Below are 24068 nucleotides of genomic sequence, written 5' to 3' on the forward strand. Positions count from 1 at the left end.
ATTAGAATTATAAGCCCAGAAAAAAGTTTACCTCGTAACGCAGGTGTCACAAATATCTTCCCAGGTGCAGGATCAGGAGAGATGGAAATTGAAGAAAAGGCCAGAGGGTTTATTATAGGGTACCTTTGATCCACATTTTGTTCTTTCTCTTCCAACATTGAGCATGAGAGAGCATCTGCCTTTTTATTCAAAGAACCTGGATGATACCTGAGGACAAAATCAAAATGAGAAAAGAAGAGTGCCCGACGAGCTTGTCGTGGGTTCAGACAATGGGCAGTCTTCAAATACAACAAATTTTTAAGATCTGTAAAAATAGTAACAGGATGTTTTGTGCCTTCCAATAAATATCTCCACTCCTCCAAAGCTAACTTAATAGTTAACAGTTCTTGGTCCCCAAAGAATTCACAAGACACTGTTCTCCCATCTGCAGCCACTTGAGACAAAATAGCCCCAACTCCATAAGTGGAAACATCCGCTTCTAGCATAAATGGTTTCTCAACATCAGGTTGAACTAGCATGGGGGCCACAAAAAATGCATCTTTAAGAGTCTGAAAGGCATTCAATGCCTCTGGGGACCATACTTTGGGATTAGCCCCTTTTTTGTCATAGCAGTAATTGGGGCTACAATCATTGAAAATGCTTTGATAAACTTTCTGTAATAATTGGCAAAACCTAAAAATCTCTGAATAGACTTTAACGAAGTGGGCAAAACCCAATCTTGAATAGCCTTTAACTTTTCAGGGTCCATCTGAAGCTCAGAATCGGAGAGGATATACCCCAAAAAGAGTATAACTGGAACTTCAAAAACACACTTGGAGATCTTACCATAAACTTATTAGCTTGAAAATGACTTAATACCTCTTTAACATGGGTACGATGATCAGAAAGATTTCTGGAAAAAATCAAAATATCATCAAGATAAACAATGACAAATTGATAAAGTATATCTCGGAAAATTTCATTCACAAACTCCTGAAACACTGCAGGAGCATTACATAAACCAAAAGGCATGATGAGGTTCTCATAATGGCCATCTTGCGTATTAAACACAGTTTTCCACTCAACACCCTCTTTAACTCTGATCAAGTTATAAGCTCCCTTTAGATCAAGTTTAGTATATAGTCAAGAACCCTTAACTCTATCAAACAATTCCGTAATGAGAGGTAAAGGTATTTATTTTTTCAATTAGACCTCTATAGTTGAAACATGTACGAAGACCGCCATCTTTTTCTTTAAAAAAAAGAATCCCGCTCCAGCGGGAGATGAAGAAGGCCTGATAAACCCCTTTCATAGGTTATCTTGCACATACTCTGACATGGCTTGAGTCTCAGGAACAGAGAGAGGGTATACTCGACCTTTAGGTGGCATTTTACCAGGCATAAGTTCAATGTGACAATCCAAGGGACGATGCGGTTGGAGATCATCTGCCGCTTGCTCAGGAAAGACATCAGCAAATTCATGATAGGGCTGTGGGAGAGAAGGTAGAACATCTATTTTCACTTCAGCCAATCGTACCACAGGAATCAAACAATTTAATTTGCATTTGGGACTCCAAGAAAGAATTTGAGAATAAGTCCAATCAATATGAGGGTTATTTTGAGTTAACCATGGTAAACCACGAACTATATCATACATAGAATTAGGTAATACCAAAAACTATAAACTTTCTTCATGCAAAGCTCCTACTCTCAATTCATAGACTTTGTTTGATGTGTAACATATCCATTAGAAATTCTAGTCCCATTTACTGCAGAAAGGGAGAAAGAACGGGTTAATTTGACAACAGGAATTTTCAACTTTTGAACCAAAGACAATGAAATAAAATTGCTAGCTGCTCCAGAATGTAGCAATGCAGAAAACACTTGACATGAAGAACAAAAGTCAGGAATGCTCACAGAAATGAAACAATCCTTTTTGGGGGAAACTTTAGAAAGTACCCCTAGTTTGACTTCCCCTCCATCAACTAGGGATGACTGTTTCCCGAACTTATTGGACATTTAGCCAAAAATGTTCTGAGGATGACACATACAAGCACAGATTAGAACGCCTTCTACGTTGCTTCTCCACTTCAGACAATTTGACTTTATTAATTTGAATAGGCTCATCAGATGTACCATAAACAGAGCAAGACTGGGGAAGAGAATTTTTAGAACACACAGTGCGATTCCTCTGAACCCCTCATTCTCGCATACGCAGATCATTTTAATAGTCAATGAAATTAACTCATCCAAACTCTCAGGAAGATCCCGAGTCACCAACTCATCTCTAAGTCTCTCAGAGAGACCATTCCAATATGCTGCTCTTAATGCCTTATTGTTCCACTTAAGTTCTGCGGCTATAGTTTGAAAACGAACCACATACTGACCAACTGGAGCTGTTCCTTGCTTTACTCCTAAAATGTCCACAGATGTGGCCACTGATCTTCCAGGTTCATCAAATATCTTTTTAAAAGTAAAAACAAAAGCTTGGTAATTAGTAGGGGTGAGCGGGTTCGGATGTCTGAAATCCGAACCCCCCCCGAGCCCCCCCGATCCGAGGCAGATCCGAGTCAGGCTCGACTTTTCCCACCTGACTCGGATCTGAAATCGAGGCAAAACATCATCATCCCGCCTTCCGAGTCTCGCGGGTTTTGGATCCTATATAAGGTACCCGCGTCGGCGCCATTTTCTCACTCGGCTGTGGACAGTGAAGAGGGAGGGTGGGAGTTAGGGCTGGCTGGGCTGTGTAGTGTAGTGTAGTGTAGTGCTGCTGTTGTCCACTACTTCAAAGTCCATAGGGGCTGGCTGTGTTGTGCTGTGCTGCTGTTGTTAATAGGGGCTGTGTCCACGACTTCAAAGTCCATAGGGGCTGGCTGGACTGTGTTGTGCAGTCAGTTCTCCATAGGGGCTGTGTCCCCTCCAAAGTCCTGTGCAGTGTCCCAGTCCTAAAGGGGTGCTGTAGTGTTGTCCAGGGGGTGCTCTGTCCATCAGGGGTGCTCCCCCCAAGTGCTAAAAAAATAATATATTTTCTGTGTTTGTGAATTGTGTGCGCAGTAGCCGCACGTGCATCAACAAAGTAGTGCCAAGCGTGCGCCTGTGTCATAAGTAAAGGGCCGGCTGGCTTGACCGTTAAAGGGTGCTGTATCCCCCAAAGTACACTCCAGTCCAAACCAAAAAAAAATAATATTTTCTGTGTTTGTGAATTGTGTGCGCAGTAGCCGCACGTGCATCAACAAAGTAGTGACAAGCGTGCGCCTGTGTCATAAGTAAAGGGCCGGCTGGCTTGACCGTTAAAGGGTGCTGTAACCCCCAAAGTACACTCCAGTCCAAACCTAAAAAATATATAATTTCTGTGTTTGTGAATTGTGTGCGCAGTAGCCGCACGTGCATCAACAAAGTAGTGCCAAGCGTGCGCCTGTGTCATAAGTAAAGGGCCGGCTGGCTTGACCATTAAAGGGTGCTGTAACCCCCAAAGTACACTCCAGTCCAAACCAAAAAAAAAATTATTTTCTGTGTTTGTGAATTGTGTGCGCAGTAGCCGCACGTGCATCAACAAAGTAGTGCCAAGCGTGCGCCTGTGTCATAAGTAAAGGGCCGGCTGGCTTGACCATTAAAGGGTGCTGTAACCCCCAAAGTACACTCCAGTCCAAACAAAAAAAAAAAATATTTTCTGTGTTTGTGAATTGTGTGCGCAGTAGCCGCACGTGCATCAGCAAAGTAGTGCCAAGCTTGCGCCTGTGTCATAAGTAAAGGGCCGCCTGGCTTGACCGTTAAAGGGTGCTGTAACCCCCAAAGTACACTCCAAACCAAATAAAAAAATATTTTCTGTATTTGTGAATTGTGTGCGCAGTAGCCGCACGTGCATCATCAAAGTAGTGCCAAGCGTGCGCCTGTGTCATAAGTAAAGGGCCAGCTGGCTTGACCGTTAAAGGGTGCTGTAACCCCCAAAGTACACTCCAAACCAAATAAAAAAATATTTTCTGTATTTGTGAATTGTGTGCGCAGTAGCCGCACGTGCATCAACAAAGTAGTGCCAAGCGTGCGCCTGTGTCCCATAAGTAAAGGGCTGGCTTGCTCATTTCTTAAAGGGTGGTGTAACCCACAAAGTGCACTAGTCTCCAACAAAAATAAAAAATATTTTCTGTGTTTGTGTGCGCCTTAGCCGCACGTATATATCAATATAACATAAATGGAGGACCAAACTTTCTCCGATAAAAATAAAATAGGGAATGATCAAGAACCACTTCCTCCTAGTGCTGAAGCTGCTGCCACTAGTCATGACATAGACGATAACATGCCATCAACATCGTCTGCCAAGGCCGATGCCCAATGTCATAGTAGAGGGCACATACAATCCCAAATGACAAAGTTCAGGAAAATGACCTTGAAAAAAACATTTAAATCATCTGAAGAGAAACGTAAACTTGCCAATAAGCCATTTACGACACGGAGTGGCAAGGAACGGCTAAGGTCTTTCCCTATGTTCATGACTAGTGGTTCAGCTTCACATGACGATGGAAGCCCTCCTCCCGCTAAAAAAATCAAACGAGTTAAGCTGGCAAAAGCACAGCGAAGAACTGTGCGTTCTAAGAAGATATCACAAATCCCCAAGGAGAGTCCAAGTGTGGTGGCGGTTGCGATGCCTGACCTTCCCAGCACTGGACGGGAAGAGGTGGCTCTTTCCACCATTTGCACGCCCCCTGCAAGTGCTGAAAGGAGCACCCACAGTCCACTTGCTGATATGCAAATTGAAGATGTCACTGTTGAAGTACAACAGGATGAGGATACTGGTGTAGCTGGCACTGAGGAGGAAGTTGGCGAGGAGGATTCTGATGGTGATGTGGTTTGTTTAAATCAGGCTCCGGGGGAGACAGTTGTTGTCCGTGGGATGAAAAAGCCCATCACGGTCATGCCTGGGCAGAAGACCAAACATTCCACCTCTTTGGTCTGGCAATATTTCTATCCAAATCCGGACAACAACTGTCTTGCCATATGTACCATGTGTAAAGGTGAAATAAGTAGGGGTAGGGACGTTAACCACCTAGGAACATCCTCCCTTATACGGCACCTGCAGCGCGTTCATAAAAAGTTACTGTCAAGTTCAGAAACTTTGGCTCAGACCGTAAGCAGTCCAGGGTCACCTAAATCCCTTTTTCCTGTTTTATCCAAGGAATCAGTGGATGAGGAGGATGAGGACGATATCTTGCCTCCGTAGAACCAGTTTGTGCAGGGACACATTAATTGCCAGCTTGTTTTGTGGGGGCCCAAACGAACCAATCATTTCAGCCACAGTCATGTGGCAGACCCTGGCGCTGAAATGATTGGTTTGTTAAGTGTGCATGTCCTATTTATACAACATAAGGGTGGGTGGGAGGGCCCAAGGACAATTCCATCTTGCACCTCTTTTTTTTCTTTGCAGTATGTACTGTTTGGGGCCTAGTTTTTCAAACTGCCATCCTGTCTGCCACTGCAGTGTCACTCCTAGATGGGCCACGTGTTTGTGCCGCCCACTCGTGTCGCTTAGCATAGTCATCCAGCTACCTCGGTGCAACCTTTTGGCCATAAAAACAATATTGTGAGGTGTTCAGAATAGACTGGAAATGAGTGGAAATCAATGTGATTGAAGTTAATAATAGCGTAGGAACAAAAAAAATTCTGTGATTTTAGCTGTTTTTATGCTTTTTTCCCAAAAAATTTAGATCCAGAACACAAAACCCAGAACCAGAACCCAATCCAGAAATGAGTGGAAATGAAGGTTATTGAGGTTAATAATAGCATAGGAGCAGAAAAACCCACAAATTCTGTGATTTTAGCTGTTTTTATGCTTTTTAAAAAAAAAATACAGATCCAAAACACAAAACCCAGAACCCAAAACACGGAAGGGTGGTTTTGACTTTGGCAAAACCAATCCAGATCCAAAACACGAAGAAAGATCCAGATCCAAAACCAAAACACAAAACACTAAAAGTGGCCGGTGCACACCCCTAGTAATTAGACATTAAGGCATCATTTCTCTCCCATAAAGGAGAGGCCTACTCAAGAGTAGTACCAGACAATAATGACATAATATAAGCCACATTAACATGAGGGGTGGTAAAACTCTGAGGTATCAATTCAAAATGAATCTCACATTGGTTGAGAAATCCTCTACATGTTTTTGGATTACCATCATAAGAGGTAGGAGTCGGTAAACGTAAATGAGAAGCAGAAACTCCTGATGTACTTGCAACAGGAATCTTAAGTTTATCAAGACGTGTGGAAAGATCCTATAGACATTGCAAAACTTGAACTTGAGTATTTTCCTGTACTTCCAAACGGGTGGTCAAACCCTGAAGCACCTATACCCCAGTAGCCTGTTCCAAATCCGGATTAATTTTTAGGTCTGTGCAAACTGCCACGGCTGCCGACACTTGAGACTCCTGAAGGGAGGCAGGCCTACTAGGCACAATAAACTGGGGTGGTCTTGGCAATTACCTTTTCATGAAACTCAGTAGCACAGGATAAAAGTAAAATAGAATTTTTTCACAGAAGAAATATAATTAGCAAGGTCTCACATTAAGTCTCAAACAGCACATGGTAGGGAACCCCGAATCCAGTATGAGGCTAAAACCTAAGGATGGCATTGAGGACATTTGCCAGGGCAGAACCCTGTAGTAATGGAATATGGAGCAGAGTGAGCCTTGCAGAATAATAAAGTTCTGGGACAGGGCCGAGCCCTGTGGTGCAGTGAGAGATGAAGCAAACTTGAGCCTTGTGGTGTAGTGAGGTCAGAACAGGGTTAAACCCTGTAAGGTGATGAGATTCCAGAACAGGGTTGAGCCCTGCGGTGTGGCTAGGGTTCAGAGCAGGGTTGAGCCCCATGATGTTGAGAAGGTTGGAGCACGGTTGAGCCCTGTGATGCAATGAGATTCCAGAACGGGGTTGAGCCCTGTGGCATGGCTAGGGTTTGGAGCGGGGTTGAGCCCTGTGATGCGGAGATGATACTGTAACGGTGCAGTTGATAACTGTAAAAAAGATGAGTTCAATATCCACAGGAGCAGAAGACAGCAAGCAAAGTAAATAGTGCAGGAAATGATGAAACCACTGTAATGGAGCAGTAAGCAATACTTAGACAATAGCAATGCTGGACCCTGTAGTGCGGTGGGTAACTGGCATCAGAAGTTCATCTGGAATATAGCAAAGTCCATAGCAATCCACAGGTGCAGCAGGGATCTGTCAGGAGTCCAAGAAAGACCTGAAAGCACCGTTGCACAGACACTGAGTCACAGTTAGTAACAGGCTTTATACTAGAGGTCTGTGAGCCATAGGAAGTTTCAGAACATGTGACCCAAATGGAATCAGGTTTGAAATAATGAGCAATCTAGGAATCCCACAGCCTGACGACACCTTGGAAACAGATGATCACTTTAACACTCTATCCTCTGAATGAGAAGCACTCCAGCAAGCAGGATAGCTTCTCCAACGACCACAATGGAACTTTTGCAAAAGTAGCCTATCTTTATGTACTGAAATAGTCACAGTCCTGACAGGTTTAAGTCATACCTTGTGTCTTTCTTTCTGATGGACATAAATCTGAAAAGATGCAAAGAGCTGGTGGTGAAAACATTTTCAGCTCGAGTGGAACGTGTTACGGCAGCATCTCTTCTTTCAGTTTCTACAGCTGCCAGGAAAATAATTCAATTTTACTAAGAGACCCACTGCTGGTGGTGATGCAGATCAGTCAGCAAAATCTAATGACATCTGGTTGGTTCTGATAGGACTGCCTACAATGAGTGACATGTCTACCATGAGTTTGTCTGATATGGTCACCATTCAGAGAATGGTGGATGACTATTTTAGGGATAGCATCCAAACAGGCATGTCAGACAGTCTGTTTCACTACTGGCAGGAAAAAGAGGCAATTTGGAGTCCTTTACACATACTGGCTTTGCTGTACTTAAGTTGCCCACCCTCCAGTGTGTACTCTGAAAGAGTTTTCAGTGCAGCCGGGAACCTTGTCAGTAATCGTTGTAGGAGGTTACTTCCCCAAAATATTCAAAAGATGATGTTCATCAAAATGAATTACAAATTCCACGTGGAAGACCTTTACCAGCACAGAAGCATCTGACTCTGTAATGGTGGATTCCAGCGGGGACAAATTTGTATTGTGTGAAGAAGAGGTGGATGCACACACTGATGAGGATGATGATGACATCTAATGTATTGTAAAGCCAGTTTGTGTATGGGATCATTGCCACCAATGTCCACTGCGCATTGTCAGCTTGTTTTTTGGGGGGTCCAAACAAACCAATAATTTCAGCTACAAGTGGCAGTCCCTGTCACTGAAGTGATTGGTTTGTTAAACTGTGAATGTCCTGTTTCATATACAACATAAGGGTGGGTTGGAGGGCCCAAGGAAAATTACAACTTGCACCTTTTTCCTTTCCATTATATGCTGGTAGGGGCATTGATGCCTGAAAGTTTTAATTTTATGGTTTATGAATGTCCAGAAATTGGAATGGCCACAGACAGCATCTCCTGCATTCCCCCTTTCATTTTTTTAAAAGAAAATTCTGAACCAATTGCTGCTTGTTGGATCATACCAATGGCGCAAGTTGCACAACAGTGACATTCAGCCAAGGGTTCTCAGCCCCTAAGGCTGCTACATGGCCCAAAGGCCGCATCCTGCTTCACGGCCCAAAGGCCACCTGTTGTCACTCCTCACCAGCCCTCAAGGCTGTAATGGACGCAACTTGCCAAGAGTTCCAGGCCTCAAGGCTATTGCAGGACTTGTTCCTTCCTAATCATAGCTCTGTATTCCACTAGTACTCAGCCCGGAGGCTGCATCAACAATTAACTATCAACTATCAATTCTTCAATCAGTGGCTGCACCAATTAACAATTCTTCAGCCAGGGGCTGCACCAATTATCAATTCTTCAGCCAGCCAGAGGCTGCACCAATTATCAATTCAGTCAGGGGCTGTACCAATTATCAATTCTTCAGCCAGACATTAGCTGCACCAATTATTAATCCTTCAGCCAGTCAGGGGCTGCACCAATTATCAATTCAGCCTCGGGCTGCACCAATTATCAATTCTTTAGCCAGGGGCTGCACCAATTATCAATTCTTCAGCCAGCCAGGGGCTGCACCAATTATTAATTTTTCAGCCAGGGGTTGCACCAATTATTAATTCTTCAGCCAGATGCTGCACCAGTCATCATTTCTTCAGCCAACCAGGGGCTGCACCAATTATCAATTCTTCAGCCAGCCAGGAGCTGCACCAATTATCAATTCAGCCAGGGGCTGCACCAATTATCAATTAATTTCTTCAGCCAGTGGCTGCACCAATTATTAATTCTTTTGCCAGGGGCTGTACCAATTATCAGTTCTTCAATCCTCATCTTTGCACAGTCCTCAACTATATGTATCATTCAGTTTTGAGCCAGCTAGCTGGATGGAACCATTTGGCCCTTAACTAGATGAAAAAAAATCATTATTGTGAGCTGTGAGGTGGTCAAAATTGACTGGAAACGAGTGAAAATAAATGTTATTGAGGTTAATAATACTGTAGGAGCAAAAAAAGGCCAATTTTATGTGATTTTAGCTGTTTTTATGATTTTTTTAAGAAAAAATCCAGATCCAAAACCAGAATCAAAAACAAAGCACGGCGGTGAGGTTTTGGCAAAACCCATCCAGATCCAAAACCAGGGGAGATCCAGATCCAAAACCAAAACACAAGGGTCAGTGCACATCTCTAGTCATAATTAACATCTTTAAAATACATGGCATGTCAAGGTAGTAAAACATATATCTCTAGTTTGATTGATGATGGTTAAAAGTTGCATCGGGAGATGCACTATTATCGGGCAGCGTCTTAAGCTAGATGGATGTGCCCATGTCCAGGTGTCTAGTATAGCAGGGATGGGGAGTTTGATGAAGGGGTGCGCTGCAATGCATAGGGTTGCCCAGCAATTAGGGACAAAGCCTGCAAGGTGTACGTAGGGGCTAGCATGGCCAGGAGGACTTGCAGGGATGAAAGGGCCGGCAACTGACTTTTCGCTTCTAATTGAATACAGGAAGGGAAAAAAAAGTTTTTGGATTGGGTATACATGTAAATAATTTGTTAAATAGAAGAAAAAGAAAATAGGTAGACAGGGAAAGCAGTGCTTACATCAGTGCTGACCTTTAAAAAGGGGAAATCCAGGAATGTGAATCATATAGTTGTCTGCGTCGTATCCTCGTCTGCAACTCAGTCCTTTGCACAGTCTATAAGCTTGTCAGAAGCCAATTCCAAGATGCTGTCACACCGAGTAAAGGCAGCTAGCAATCATATGGAAAATGGCGCCAAAGCTAGGGCGGGACTGAGCTTTTATACTGGATGCAAAAGCCCGGGAAAATGGATCCTGCATCATCACTATATTTTTATGATTTAATTGGTTGTTATGAGTGGAACCATATTACACAGATAACATGTGTAATGGGGTGTTGACAGGGGCAGATCAGCTGACATGTCAAAGGGGGGATAAATAAATATTTCTAAAAATGGCTAATAGTGTGTGCGATGTCCGTTAAGGGAAAATGCAATTTATTTGACATGAAAGTGCATTCTTCTGGGACCTGTAGTACCATGTTTAAAAATAGAGATGGTCGTAGCAACTATTATTGGGGGGAAAAACCATCGTCTATAGCTAGGCGGAGGCAATGGGCAGGGGGGTGGTTGTATACAGATGTAGCCATAACTACAGGGGGGAGGGATGGCTTTCACCTAGACCTGGGCGCAATTGACGGGCTGGTAGATAGACCCATCTAGTGCTAGTCACTTAGTGGAGTGAGGTTTAACGTGAGAATATGGTACAGTGTAAATGAATGTCTGCACGGGCAGGTTGAATGGTGGGGGAGGTAATGACAGATGGAAGCACTGTCCTGCAAGGTCATTCTGGTACCTGGAATACCATGTTTAAAAATAGACACAGGCATAGCCGCTATTAGGGGGGAGGAGGGATGGACAGTATCGCCAAGACCTGGGCGCAATTGATGGGGTGGTAGACAGATCCGTCTAGTGCTAGTCGCTTAGTGGGGTGAGGTTTAACATGGAAACGGGGTACAGTGTAGATGAATGTCTGCATGGGCAGGTTGCATGGTGGGGGAGTTAATGACATTTGGAAGCAAAGTCATCATTTGGTTATATGAAGAGTGTTAGCTACCTACATACATAATTAAATATATTTAACTGAAATGCTGTACATTTATTTCTAATTTTATGTATTTTTAGTTTTGGGAATTCATTTTTAGTAATTTTAATGTCGAAAATTCAGATGTCTATCTAATGTCTACGTTTTTACTCTCGAAAATGTAATAGTCAATCGGTTTATTAACAGTCTGTGGGCCTGAGTCAGACCCACTTGCGAGCGGCTGTCCGCTCGCAAGTGGGTCGATGTTATGGACTGAGCATGCGCACGACGGAGGGAGCTCCGTCGTGCACATGCGCCAGACGCGACGAGCGAAGGAAAGTCCTTCGCTCGTTGTGTCCGATCAAAGGGGGCGTGCTGTCAATGTTGATTGACAGCACGCCCCCTTTGGTGGGCGTGCCAGGGGCGTGCCTCCCTGACGGGGGCGTTCCCACGGGAACGCCTCCCGTCAGAAGCCGGCCCACTGACATCACTAGTGATGTCAGTGGGAGTGATTTTGGCTCTGATAGAGCCAAAATCACTCCGGAGCTTGCGGTTGAAAACCTCAACCGCAGGCTCCGGCTCGCAAATTCGATGGTCGCGATGGTCTCGACCATCGCGACCATCACAATGCACGCTCGTATAGCCTGTGGGTGGTGACCCACAGCTATACGAGCGTCCAGGAGGACGCTCCATGAAAATGGAGCCCGGCCCTCATTCAGAGCGTGCGCTCTGCTCAGAGCGTACGGCTCTGAATGAGGGCCTATATTTTGTATATTTAATTTTTCAAATATAGGACGGTGAAATGTGGGTACTTTAAATTTCTGGACTTTGTATTGTTGCTTTAATTAATATCTATATGATACTCTGTATAACATTAGTATTGTCTAACTATTTAGTGTAGACCTTATTTATTTTTTAAATCATATATATTAATGGTCGATTTATTGTTTATGCCGACAAAAAAATGTAGTCCTTCTATAATTAGCTAACTAAAACTGTGTATCATTTAATCTTTTAAGACAAATGGTGTTGATCTAAACATTGTCTATCTATACAACGTAGATCTATTAATCCGCAACCTGATAGAGTTAACTTCTTTAAAAATAGCAAGACTCAGGTTAATACTAATGGTATAGTATAAAATATATCATATTATTTAAATCCAAAGTGCCTTTTTTTTTAAAGTGAAAAAACCCCCCACAATACATCGTCTTAAATATGCCTTTTAACATAATGTAAATAAAGGTCTTTGAGCATACAATGGATCCTAAGGTTACATTGACAAACACAGATAATAAACTTGGAGTCTGATAGTCTAGGTGAGATTGTTGGAATGGAAAAATGTCAAAATGAAAGTAGTGAAATATAAAACAAGAACAAAGGCTTGCTGATTTAATAAAAAAGTTAACTTATATCTATAGGTAGGTTATAAATAGAGTTCCCTGAGAACCGAACTCACCCAAATTACGGGGATCAGAGGCAGATACAAATTGGCTCGGGTTTTCCTGCCTAACTCGGATCTAAAAAAGAGGCAAAACGTCATCATCCCGCTGTCGGATTCTCGCGGGTTTTAGATTCTATAAAGGTCCCGCGATTTGCCGCCATTTTTCATTCTGGCTGTGGAGATTGAAGAGGGAGGGAGCTGGGAGCTGTGCTGTTGCTGTGCATAGGGGCTTGCTACAGTTGTGTTGCTTAATGTCCATAGGGGCTGGCTGTTGTCCATATAGGGGCTGGCTGGCTGTTATCCATATATAAGGGCTGGCTGGCTTGTCCTGTCCATATGGGCTGGCTGTAGTCCATAGGGGCTGGCTGTAGTGCTGTGTTGTCCAGGGGGTGCTCTGTTTTTCAGGGTTCTCTTCACCCACCCCCAGTGTGAAAAAAATAAATAAATTAGTGTTAGCCACACTTGTCATCAGTGTTCTGTGCTGCTGTCTGTTAAGGGGCTGCTGCCTCTTTCAGGGGTTCACCCCAGTGTTAAAAAAACAACAACAATATTTTGTGTGTGGCGTGTCAGCCACACCTGTCATCAGCGTAGGTGTGCAGGGGTGTTGTGCTGCTGTCTGCCAAGGGGCTGCTGCCCCCTCCCCCCCAAAAAACATTTTTTTTTTGTGCATGTTAGCCACACCTGTCATTGGCATAGGTGCGCAGGGGTGCATGCTTCTGTCTGTCAAGGGGCTGCTGGCCCCCCAAAAAATGTAATAACTTTTTGTGTGCATGTTAGCAAGACCTGTTATTGGCGTAGTTGCTCAGGGGTGCTGTGCTCCTGTCTGTCAAAGGGCTGCTGGCCCCAAAAATATAAAAATAATAATTGTGTGTGCATGTTAGCCATACCTGTCCTCGTCTAAGGTTCTCAGTGGTGCTGTGCTTTTGTCTGTCAAAGGGCTGCTACCCAAAAAATAAACAATTTTTTGGTGTGCATCTTAGTCACAGCTATCATCAACGTAGGTGCGCAGGGGTGCTGTGCTGCTGTCTGTCAAGGGGCTGCTGGCCCCCAAAAAATTTCAATAAAAATTTTGCATGTGTGTTAGTCACACCTGTCCTCGTCGAAGGTTCTCAGGGGTGCTGTGCTCCTGTCTGCCAAAGAGCTGCTACCCAAAAACAAATATTTTTTTTGTGTGCGCGTTAGCCACACCTGTCATCGGCGTAGGTGTACTGGGGTGCTGTGCTGCTGTCTGTCAAAGGGCTGCTATCCCAAGATAAAAAAAACTATTTTTTTGTGTGCATGTTAGCCACAACTGTCATCAGCATAGGTGCGTGCTGTGCTCCTGTCTGTCAAAGGGCTGCTGCCCAAATATACAGTAAGAACACATTTTTTTGTGTGTGTGTGTTAGCCATGCCTGTCATCGGCATAGATGTGCAGGGATGTTGTGCTGCTGTCTGTCAAAGGGTTGCTGCCTAAAAATAAAAATAATCATTTTTTTTGTGTGCATGTTAGCCACACCTGTCATTGGTGTAGGTGCACAGGGGTGCTGTGCTCCTGTCTGTCAAAGGGCTGCTGCCTAAAAAATAAATAAACAATTTTTTGTCTTCATGTTAGCCGCACCTGTCATTTGCATAGCTGCGCAGGGGTGCTGTGCTGCTGACTGTCAAGGGGTTGCTGCCTCTTTCTGGGGTTCACCCCCAGTATTAAAAAAAAAATAAAATTCTGAGTGTTGTTGTGTGCATAGTGAGTAAGGAGGACAGTCACATATCCGGAGAGCAGGATCCACATACTAGTCTTGTAGCTGCCGGCAGCAGTCATGATGACAATGCAAGGCCATCAACGTCACCTATGAAGGCCGATGTACCAGAGCTTAAGTCAGACCAAAAATTCAGGCTAAAAAAAAATCAACTTTTACCCTGTTAAAGCAAAAAAAAATTAAATTTAAAGAAAAAAAACATTGGCAATATGTCATTCACTACATGAAGTGGCAAGGAAAGGATTAGGCTTTGGCCTTTATTATTTATGACTGGTGGTTCTAGTAATGATTTAAACACCTCTGCTTGTAGGAAAGGTACAAAAAAAATAAAAATTGTTAAGACAAGTAACACACCAGAACCAACTGTGTGCTCTAAATAAATTACAAATCCCAGAGGACAGTCCAAGTGTGTCTGCTGTTGCGATTTGTGAGCCTGATGTTTCTAGTAATACTGTACTTGAAGAGATTTGTGTGCCTTTGTCTGATTTAGAAATCAAGGATGCTTTTGTGGAATTACATGGGGAGGATGAGGAGGATATTTATGTAGTTGGCGATAACAACAAGGATGATGAGGATGTTGATGATGATGAGGATGTTGATGGTGAGGATCTTTGTGTAAAAACTGTAAATCAGGCAACAGTTGTTGCCCATGGTGTGAAAAATTCCATTGTTGCCATATTTGGACAAAGGACCAAAAAATACACTTCTCATGTGTGGAATTATTTCCACCCAAATCCAGACAACTCATTCCAATCCATTTGTGACCATTGCCAAGTAACAGTGAGTAGAGGTAAGGTCCTTAACCATCTTGGAACCTCCAACCTGTTACATCACTTGCAGTGAATTCATCAAATTGGAAAGGGTATTGAAACTTTAGGGACAAAAAAAATAAATCACACAATCAGTCCAGTGTGTTATGCTTCCTCGAGGGAATTGATGGTATAATGTAGAGACAGCTGATTACAGCCTTGAGGGCTGGAAGTATAGTACTAGTTGCACCAAGGGCAAGAGGTGTGATGCAGCCTGTGGGCTGTAGGAGCAGCCTTGGGGGCTGATAGTGGCCTTTATAGTCGTGGCCAAGGGACTAATGGTGTGAAGCAGCCTTTGGGCTGTTGCAACAGCCTTGAGGGCAGATAGTGACCTGGTGCCTCAGGACCGTTGCAGCCTTTGGGCTGATGAGACTCAGGTGAGGTATGCAACAATAACATGGGGCAGCTACCAGTGCCACCGAGATTGCACTGGTGACAGTGTGCCTTATAGTGCACCTGGAATGCAGAATGGCTACCTGTGTCGCCAGGATGACACTGGCGTCGGTGTGCTAGATTGTGCACCTGGAACGCAGAGTTGCTACCAATGCCGCTGGGATGACACTGGTGATGGTGTGCTAAGTTGCATATCTGGAACACAGAGCTGCTACCAGCACCGCCGGGATGATACTGGCGACGGTGTGCTAGATTGTGCACCTGGAATGCAGAGCTGCTACCAGTGCTGCCAGTATGACACTGGTGACAGTGTGCTAGATTGTGCACCTGGAATGCAGAGTAGCTACCAGTGCCACCAGGATGACACTGGTGATGGTGTGCGATGGTGCGCTCCTGGAATGCTAAACTGTGACTGGTGCTGTCATGTTGATATGAGCCACCGGATGGTAACAGATGCTTCTGGGGTAGGAATCGCTCTGTGCTGCCCAGATGGCACAAGCAGCACGTGTGGACGAGATGCAGGTTGAACCACCTGGATGGAATAAACGGCACACACGAAACACAGCAAGATTGACTCATGAACTTGACTGACATGCAGGAGACAGGAAATGGAAGTACAAAAAACTTCTATCACCGGCATGGATTGCAGAGCTGGCTGGACTTTAAAAGGAACAAGGCCCAACCAGCAAGTCTCCCTTAATGAAAGACCGGTGTGCAGCTGTGCTGTTCACAGAGAGGAGAATTAATCAGCATGTACCTGACACTGCACACAGATAGGCAGTAATTAATGTAGTTCCTCAGGCTGGAGGCTGCAGATCCTGACACAGTGTCACCAAGTTGCTCCCTCCTATCTGGTTCCAAGTGCCTGCAATATCCACCACCAACACCTGCATCATCATCAACATCCTAATTTGTGATTGGAAGTAGTCCTGCATCCAATAGCATGAGGACTGACTCCTCTCCTATCCGTTGTTCCTTAGAAGGATCTTTGAGTGTTATGCCTGCTGCTGCTGTTGCTATGAGTGGATCTTCATCCCAGAATGGGACCAGGAAGAAGACTACTCTTAGTAGTTCAAGTACAACCAAACAATTGACTATCACACAATCCATTGCATTGGCAAACAAGTATGACAGCAAACACCCAGTTGCACAGCGGATTACTGACACCATAACAGCTATGCTGGATTTAGATGTGCGTTCAGAGTCCGCCATTAATGCAATGGATTTTACCCAGTTAATGGAGGTCTTTTTTCCCCGCTACAATGTGCCTTCTAGATTCCACTTCTCTAGAATAGCAATTCCCAATCTGTACAAGGGCATTAAAAAAAACGTATTAATGTCCTTTGAATTGTGCCCACTGTCCACTTAACCACAGATATGTTGACAAGTGGGACAGGGCAAACTAAAGATTACTTGACTGTGACAGCCCACTGGGTAGGTGTATTGCCTCCAACAATGCAAACAACAACAGCAGCAGCAGCAGCTAAGAAATGCCAGCTCATTCAGAGGCAGGCCACTCTGTTTATCACCGGTTTCAGTAAAGGGGCCTATCCATTTGCTGATTTTCTTCACGAAAAGGAGGTTTTGGTCAGAATGTGTAGATAGTCTGCTAGTGGATAGCTGGCAAGGACCAGCGATGCACGTGCTCGCATGGTCCTTGCTGACCCCGACTATCTATCGAACATGCTGGTCAACCTGACAACAGCTATCAGGTTCGGCATGTTAAGAGATAGGGAAGTTGGGCTCCTGCACCAAAGACGTTCAGTGAACATCTTTCAGTGCGGTGCACCTCAACGATATGAAAGTCTGAACGCTGGATGTTCAGACTTTCATGTTGTTAAATGGATAGGCCCCATAAGAGGCATACTGTTGAGAACCTATTAGAGACACTCAGGGAAATCATTGCAAAATGGCTTAACCCACTTGGACTCTCCTCTTGATTTGTGATTTCTGACAATGCCAGCAATATTGTGCAAGCATCACATGTGGGCAATTCGATCACATCCCATGTTTTGCTCACACAATTAATCTGGTGGTGCAACATTTTAAAAAATATGACAGGGGCTTGCAGGAGATGCTCTCAGTGGCCCGAAAGATTTCTGGGCATTTTGGACATTCAGCAACTGTGTGTTGAAGATTGCAGCACCAGCAAGAACTGTTGAATTTACCCTGCCATCAGCTGAAGCAAGAGGTAGTAACTAGGTGGAATATGTTTCAGCAGATGGAGGAGCAGAAAAAGGCCATCAAAGGCTACACTATGACCTACGATATAGGGAGAGGAGCGGGAATGCACCTTAGTCAAGCACAGTGGAGAATAATTTCCGTGTTGTGCAAGGTTCTCAAACCCTTTGAACTTGCCACACGTGAAGTTAGTTCAGACACTGCCAGCTTGAATCAGGTCATTCCCCTAATCAGACTTTTGCAAAAGCAGCTGGAGAAACTGAAGGAGGAGCTAAAACGGAGTGATTCCGCTAAGTATGTGGGACTTGTAGAACAAGCCCTTCATTCACTTCAACAGGATCCAAGGGTTGTCAATCTCTTGAAATCAGATCACTATATTTTGGCGACCATACTTGATCCTTGGTTTAAGTTATACCTTTCTTTCTGATGGACATAAATCTGAAAAGATGCAAAGAGCTGGTGGTGAAAAAATTTTCAGCTGAAGTGGAACGTGTTACGGCAGCATCTTTTCCTTCAGTTTCTACAGCTGCCAGGAAAAAAACGAAATTTTACTAAGAGACCCACTGCTGGTGGTGATGCAGATCAGTTAGCAAAATCTAATGACATCTGATTGGGTCTGAAAGAACTGCCAACAGTGAGTGACATGTCTACCATGACTTTGTCTGATATGGTCACCATTCAGAGAATGGTGGATGACTATTTTAGGGATAGCATCCAAATAAGCATGTCATACAGTACATTTCACTACTGGCAGGAAAAAGAGGCAATTTGAAGTCCCTTATACAAACTGGCTTTGCTGTACTTAAGTTGCCCAACCTCCAGTGTGTACTCTGAAAGAGTTTTCAGTGCAGCCGGGAACCTTGACAGTGATCGTCATAGGAGGTTACTTCCCCAATATGTGGAAAAGATGATGTTTATCAAAATGAATTACAAATTCCACAAGGAAGACCTTTACCAGCACTTAAATCCAAAACAGACATTAGCGTCTGACTCTGTAATGGTGGATTCCAGCGGGGAGGAATTCATATTATGTGAAGAAGAGGAGGATGCACACACTGATGATGATGATGATGATGATGAAGACGATGATGACATCTAATCTAATGTATTGCAAAGCCAGTTTGTGTATAGGATCATTGCCACCAATGTCCACTGTGCATTGGCAGCTTGTTTTGTGGGGTGTCCAAACAAACCAATCATTTCAGCCACAAGTGGCAGTCCCTGTCTCTAAAGTGATTGGTTTGTTAAACTGTGAATGTCCTGTTTCGTATATACAATGTAAGGGTGGGTTGCTGGTTGGGGCATTGCTGCCTGACATTTTTAATTTTATGGTTTATGAATGTCCAGAAATTGTAATGTCCACAGACATCATCTCCTGCATGCCCCTTTCATTTTTTATTAGAAAATGTTGAACCATTGCTGCTTATTGTGTCAACCCAATTGCACAAGTCGCACAACAATGACATTTAGCAAGGGGTTCTCAGCCCTTAAGGCTGCTACATGGCCAAAGGCCGCATCCTGCTTCACGGCCCAAAGGCCAGCTGTCATCACTCCTCTCCAGCCCTCAAGGCTGTAATGGCTGCAACTTGCCAAGAGTTCTAGGTCTCAAGGCTGTTGCAGGACTAAACATAGTCCTGTATTCCACTACTACTCAGCCCGGAGGCTGCATCAACTATCAACTATCAATTCTTCAGCCAGGGGCTGCACAAATTATCAATTCTTCAGCCAGGGGCTGCATTAATTATAAATTCTTCAGCCAGCCAGGGGCTGCACCAGTTATAAATTCAGCCAGGGGCTGCACCAATTATCAATTCTTCAGCCAGGGGCTGCATTAATTATAAATTCAGCCAGGGACTGCACCAATTATCAATTCTTCAGACAGGCATGGGCTGCATCACCAATTATCAATTATTTAGCCAGCCAGGGGCTGCACTACCAACTATCAATTCTTCAGCCAGGGGCTGCATTAATTATAATTTCTTCAGCCAGCCAGGGGCTGCACCAATTATCAATTCAGCCAGGGGCTGCACCACCAATTATCAATTCTTCTGGTAGCCAGGGGCTGCAACAGTTAGAAATTCTTCAGCCATGGGCTGCACCACCAACTATCAATTCTTCTGCCAGGGGCTGCAACACCAATGATCAATTATTTAGCCATCCAGGGGCTGCACCACCAATTATCAATTCTTCAGTCAGCCAGGGGCTGCACCACCAATTATCAATTCCTCAGCCAAGGGGCTGCACCACCAATAATCTAGTCTTCAGCCAGAGGCTGTACCACCATTCATTAATTCTTCAGTCAGCCAGGGGCTGCACCACCAATAATCAATTCTTCAGTCAGCCAGGGGCTGCATCACCACTTATCAACTCTTCGCCAACAGCACTTCGTTGATTCATGGACATTACTAGTCTTAGTTACCTGCTATTTCCCAGTGTTTCCCATGTGCAGAACTTCATTGATTCATGGACATTACTAGTGTGAGTTATCTGCTATTTTCCAGTGTTTTCCATGTACAGCACTTTACTGATTTACCATCATTACTAGTGTGAGTTAGATGATATTTCTCAGTGTTTATATCTGTTTATTAGCCTGCTTAATACCCGATTCACCTTGCACTACCCGGTGTGTGCTCAATAAAGTTTTTAGTTCACCTGGTACTTGCGTGCTTCCAGCAATAGACACACACACAGGTAAATTTCCCCATAAAACGTGACAGTCAGCCATATATTTCCTAATAAAACATACAAATAAAAGTCACTACTTTTCCAGGTGCAGCACTTCATTGATTCATGGACATTAATGGTTTTAGTTACCTGCTTTTTCCTAGTGTTTCCCATGTGCAGCACTTCATTGGTTCATTGACATTACTAGTCTTAGTTACCTGCTATTTACCACTGTATCCCATGTGCAGCACTTCATTGATTCATGGACATTACTAGTGTGAGTTACTTGCTATTTGCCAGTGTTTCATATTTGCAGCACTTCATTGATTCATGGACATTACTAGTTTTAGTTGCCTGCTGTTACCCAGTGTTTCACATGTGCAGCACTTCACTGATTCATGGACAGCACTAGTCTTAGTTACCTGCTATTTCCCAGTGTTTCCCATGTGCAGCACTTCCTTGATTCATGGACATTACTAGACTTGGTTACCTGCTATTTCCCAGTGTTTCCCACGTGCAGCACTTCGTTGATTCGTGGACATTACTATTCTTATTTACCTGCTATTTCACAGTGGTTCCCATGTGCAGCACTTCATTGATACATGAACATTACTAGTCTTAGTTACCTGCCACTTCACAGTGGTTCCCATGTGCAGCACTTCATTGATACATGAACAATGCTAGTCTTAGTTACCTGCTATTTCCCAGTGTTTTCCATGTACATCACTTTACTGATTTATTAATATAATAAGTGTCAGTTAGGTGCTAATTCTCAGTGTTTACCTGTTTATAAGCCTGCATAAAACCCAATTCACGTTGCAGTACCTGGTGTGTGCTCAATAAAGATTTCAGTTCAACTGGTACTTGCGTACTTCCAGCATTAGACACACACACAGGAAAATTTCCCCTTAAAACGTAAAAGTAAGCCATTTACTCTTCTCCTTATAAAACTTACAAATAAAAGTCACTACTTTTCCATGTGCTGCAATTCAATGACTCATGGACATTACTAGTCTTAGTTACCTAGTATTAACTAGGGGTGTGCACCGGCCACTTTTCGTGTTTTGTGTTTTGGTTTTGGATCTGGATCTTTCTTCGTGTTTTGGATCTGGATTGGTTTTGCCAAAACCACCCTTCCGTGTTTTGGGTTCTGGGTTTTGTGTTTTGGATCTGTATTTTTTTTAAAAAAAGCATAAAAACAGCTAAAATCACAGAATTTGTTGGTTTCTCTGCTCCTATGCTATTATTAACCTCAATAACCTTAATTTCCACTCATTTCCAGTCTATTCTGAACACCTCACACCTCACAATAGTGTTTTTATGTCCAAAAGGTTGCACCGAGGTAGCTGGATGACTATGCTAAGCGACACGAGTGGGCGGCACAAACACGTGACCCATCTAGGAGTGACACTGCAGTGGCAGACAGGATGGCAGTTAGAAAAACTAGGCCCCAAACTGTACATAATGCAAAGAAAAAAAAGAAGTGCAAGATGGAATTGTCCTTGGGCCCTCCCACCCACCCTTATGTTGTATAAACAGGACGTGCACACTTTAACAAATCAATCATTTCAGCGCCAGGGTCTGCCACACAACTGTGGCTGAAATGATTGGTTCGTTTGGGCCCCCACAAAACAAGCTGGCAATTAATGTGTCCCTGCACAAACTGGCTCTACGGAGGCAAGATGTCATCCTCATCCTCCTCATCCACCGATTCCTCACCCTTTTCAGTGTGTACATCCTCATCCTCACAAAGTATTAACTCGTCCCCACTTGAATCCACCACCACAGGTCCCTCTGTACCTTCTGGAGGCTGGTCTCCCTGGAAGAGCTGATAATTCATTTTGATGAACATCATCTTCTCCACATTCTGTGGAAGCAACCTCCTACGCCTTTCGCTGACAAGGTTCCCGGCTGCACTAAACACTCTTTCGGAGTACACACTGGAGGGGGGGCAACTCAGGTAAAATAGAGCCAGCTTGTACAGGGGCCTCCAAATTGCCTCTTTTTCCTGCCAGTACAGGTATGGACTGTCTGACATGCCTACTTGGATGCTGTCACCGATGTAATCCTCCACCATTCTGTCAATGGTGACAGTATCATATGCAGTGACAGTAGACATGTCAGAAATTGTTGCCAGGTCCTTCAGTCCGGACCAGATGTCCAAACTTGGTCCTGCCTGCCCTGCATCACCGCCAGCGGGTTGCTTAGGATACCTAAGTTTTTTCCTGGCAGCCCCAGTTGCGGGAGAAAATGAAGAAGGAGCCGTTGACGTGTCACGTTCCGCTTCAGCTGACAGTGTGTTCACCAGCAGGTCTTTGCACCTCTGCAGGCTTGTGTCGGCCGGAAAGAGAGACACCACATAGGCTTTAAACCTAGGATCAAGCACAGTGGCCAAAATGTAGTGGTCTGATTTCAACAGATTGACCACCCTGGAATCCTGGCAAAGCGAATGAAGGGCTTCATCCACAAGTCCCACATGCCGAGCAGAATCGCTCTGTCTTAGCTCCTCCTTCACTTTCTCCAGCTGCTTCTGCAAAAGCCTGATGAGGGGAATGACCTGACTCAAGCTGGCTGTGTCTGAACTGACTTCACGTGTGGCAAGTTCGAAGGGCTGGAGAACCTTGCACAACACGGAAATCATTCTCCACTGCGCTTGAGTCAGGTGCATACCCCCTCCTTTGCCTATGTCATAGGTGGATGTATAGGCTTGTATGGCCTTTTGCTGCTCCTCCATCCTCTGAAGCATATAGAGGGTTGAGTTCCACCGCGTCACAACCTCTTGCTTCAGGTGATGGCGGAGCAGGTTCAAGAGTGTTTGCTGGCGCTCCAGTCTTCGGCACGCAGTCGCTGAATGGCGAAAGTGGCCAGAAATTTTTCGGGCCACCCAAAGCGTCTCCTGCACACCCCTGTCGCTTTTCAGAAAATTCTGCACCACCAAGTTTATTGTGTGAGCAAAACATGGGACGTGCTGGAATTTGCCCAGATGTAATGCCCGCACAATATTGGTGGCGTTGTCAGATATCACAAATCCCCAGGAGAGTCTAAGTGGGGGAAGCCACTGGGCGATGATTTCCCTCAGTTTCTCTAAGAGGTTGTCGGCGGTGTGCCTCTTACTGAAACCGGTGATACACAGCGTAGCCTGCCTTGTAACGAGCTGGCGTTTCTGAGATGCTGCTACTGGTGACGCTGCTGCTGTTGCTGCGTAAGGTGATACATCTACCCAGTGGGCTGTCACAGTCATATAGTCCTTAGTCTGCCCTGTTCCACTTGTCCACATGTCCGTGGTTAAGTGGACATTGTGTACAATGGCATTTTTCAGGACACTGAGGACACTTTTTCTGACGTTTCTGTACAGTCTCGGTATCGCCTGCCTAGTGAAGTGGAATCTAGACGGGATTTGGAACCGGGGACACACTACCTCCATCAATTGTCTAAATCCCACTGCACTAATGGCGGATACCGGACGCACGTCTAACACCAACATAGCAGTCAAGGCCTCAGTTATACGTTTTGCTTCAGGATGACTGCTGTCGTACTTCATCCTCCTCGCTAAGGACTGTTGGAGGGTCAATTGTTTAGTAAAAGTAGTGGTGTTCCTACTTCCTCTCTGGGATGATGAACGACTCCCAGCAGCAGCAACAGCAGCAGCGGCAGCAGTAGGCGTAGCAATGCAGGATCCTCCAGAGGAATCCCGGATAGGAGAGTCAGTCATG

This window comes from Taudactylus pleione, unplaced genomic scaffold (assembly GCF_031769625.1).
Source record: "Taudactylus pleione unplaced genomic scaffold, aTauple2 ptg000109l, whole genome shotgun sequence".
NCBI lineage: Eukaryota > Metazoa > Chordata > Amphibia > Anura > Myobatrachidae > Taudactylus > Taudactylus pleione.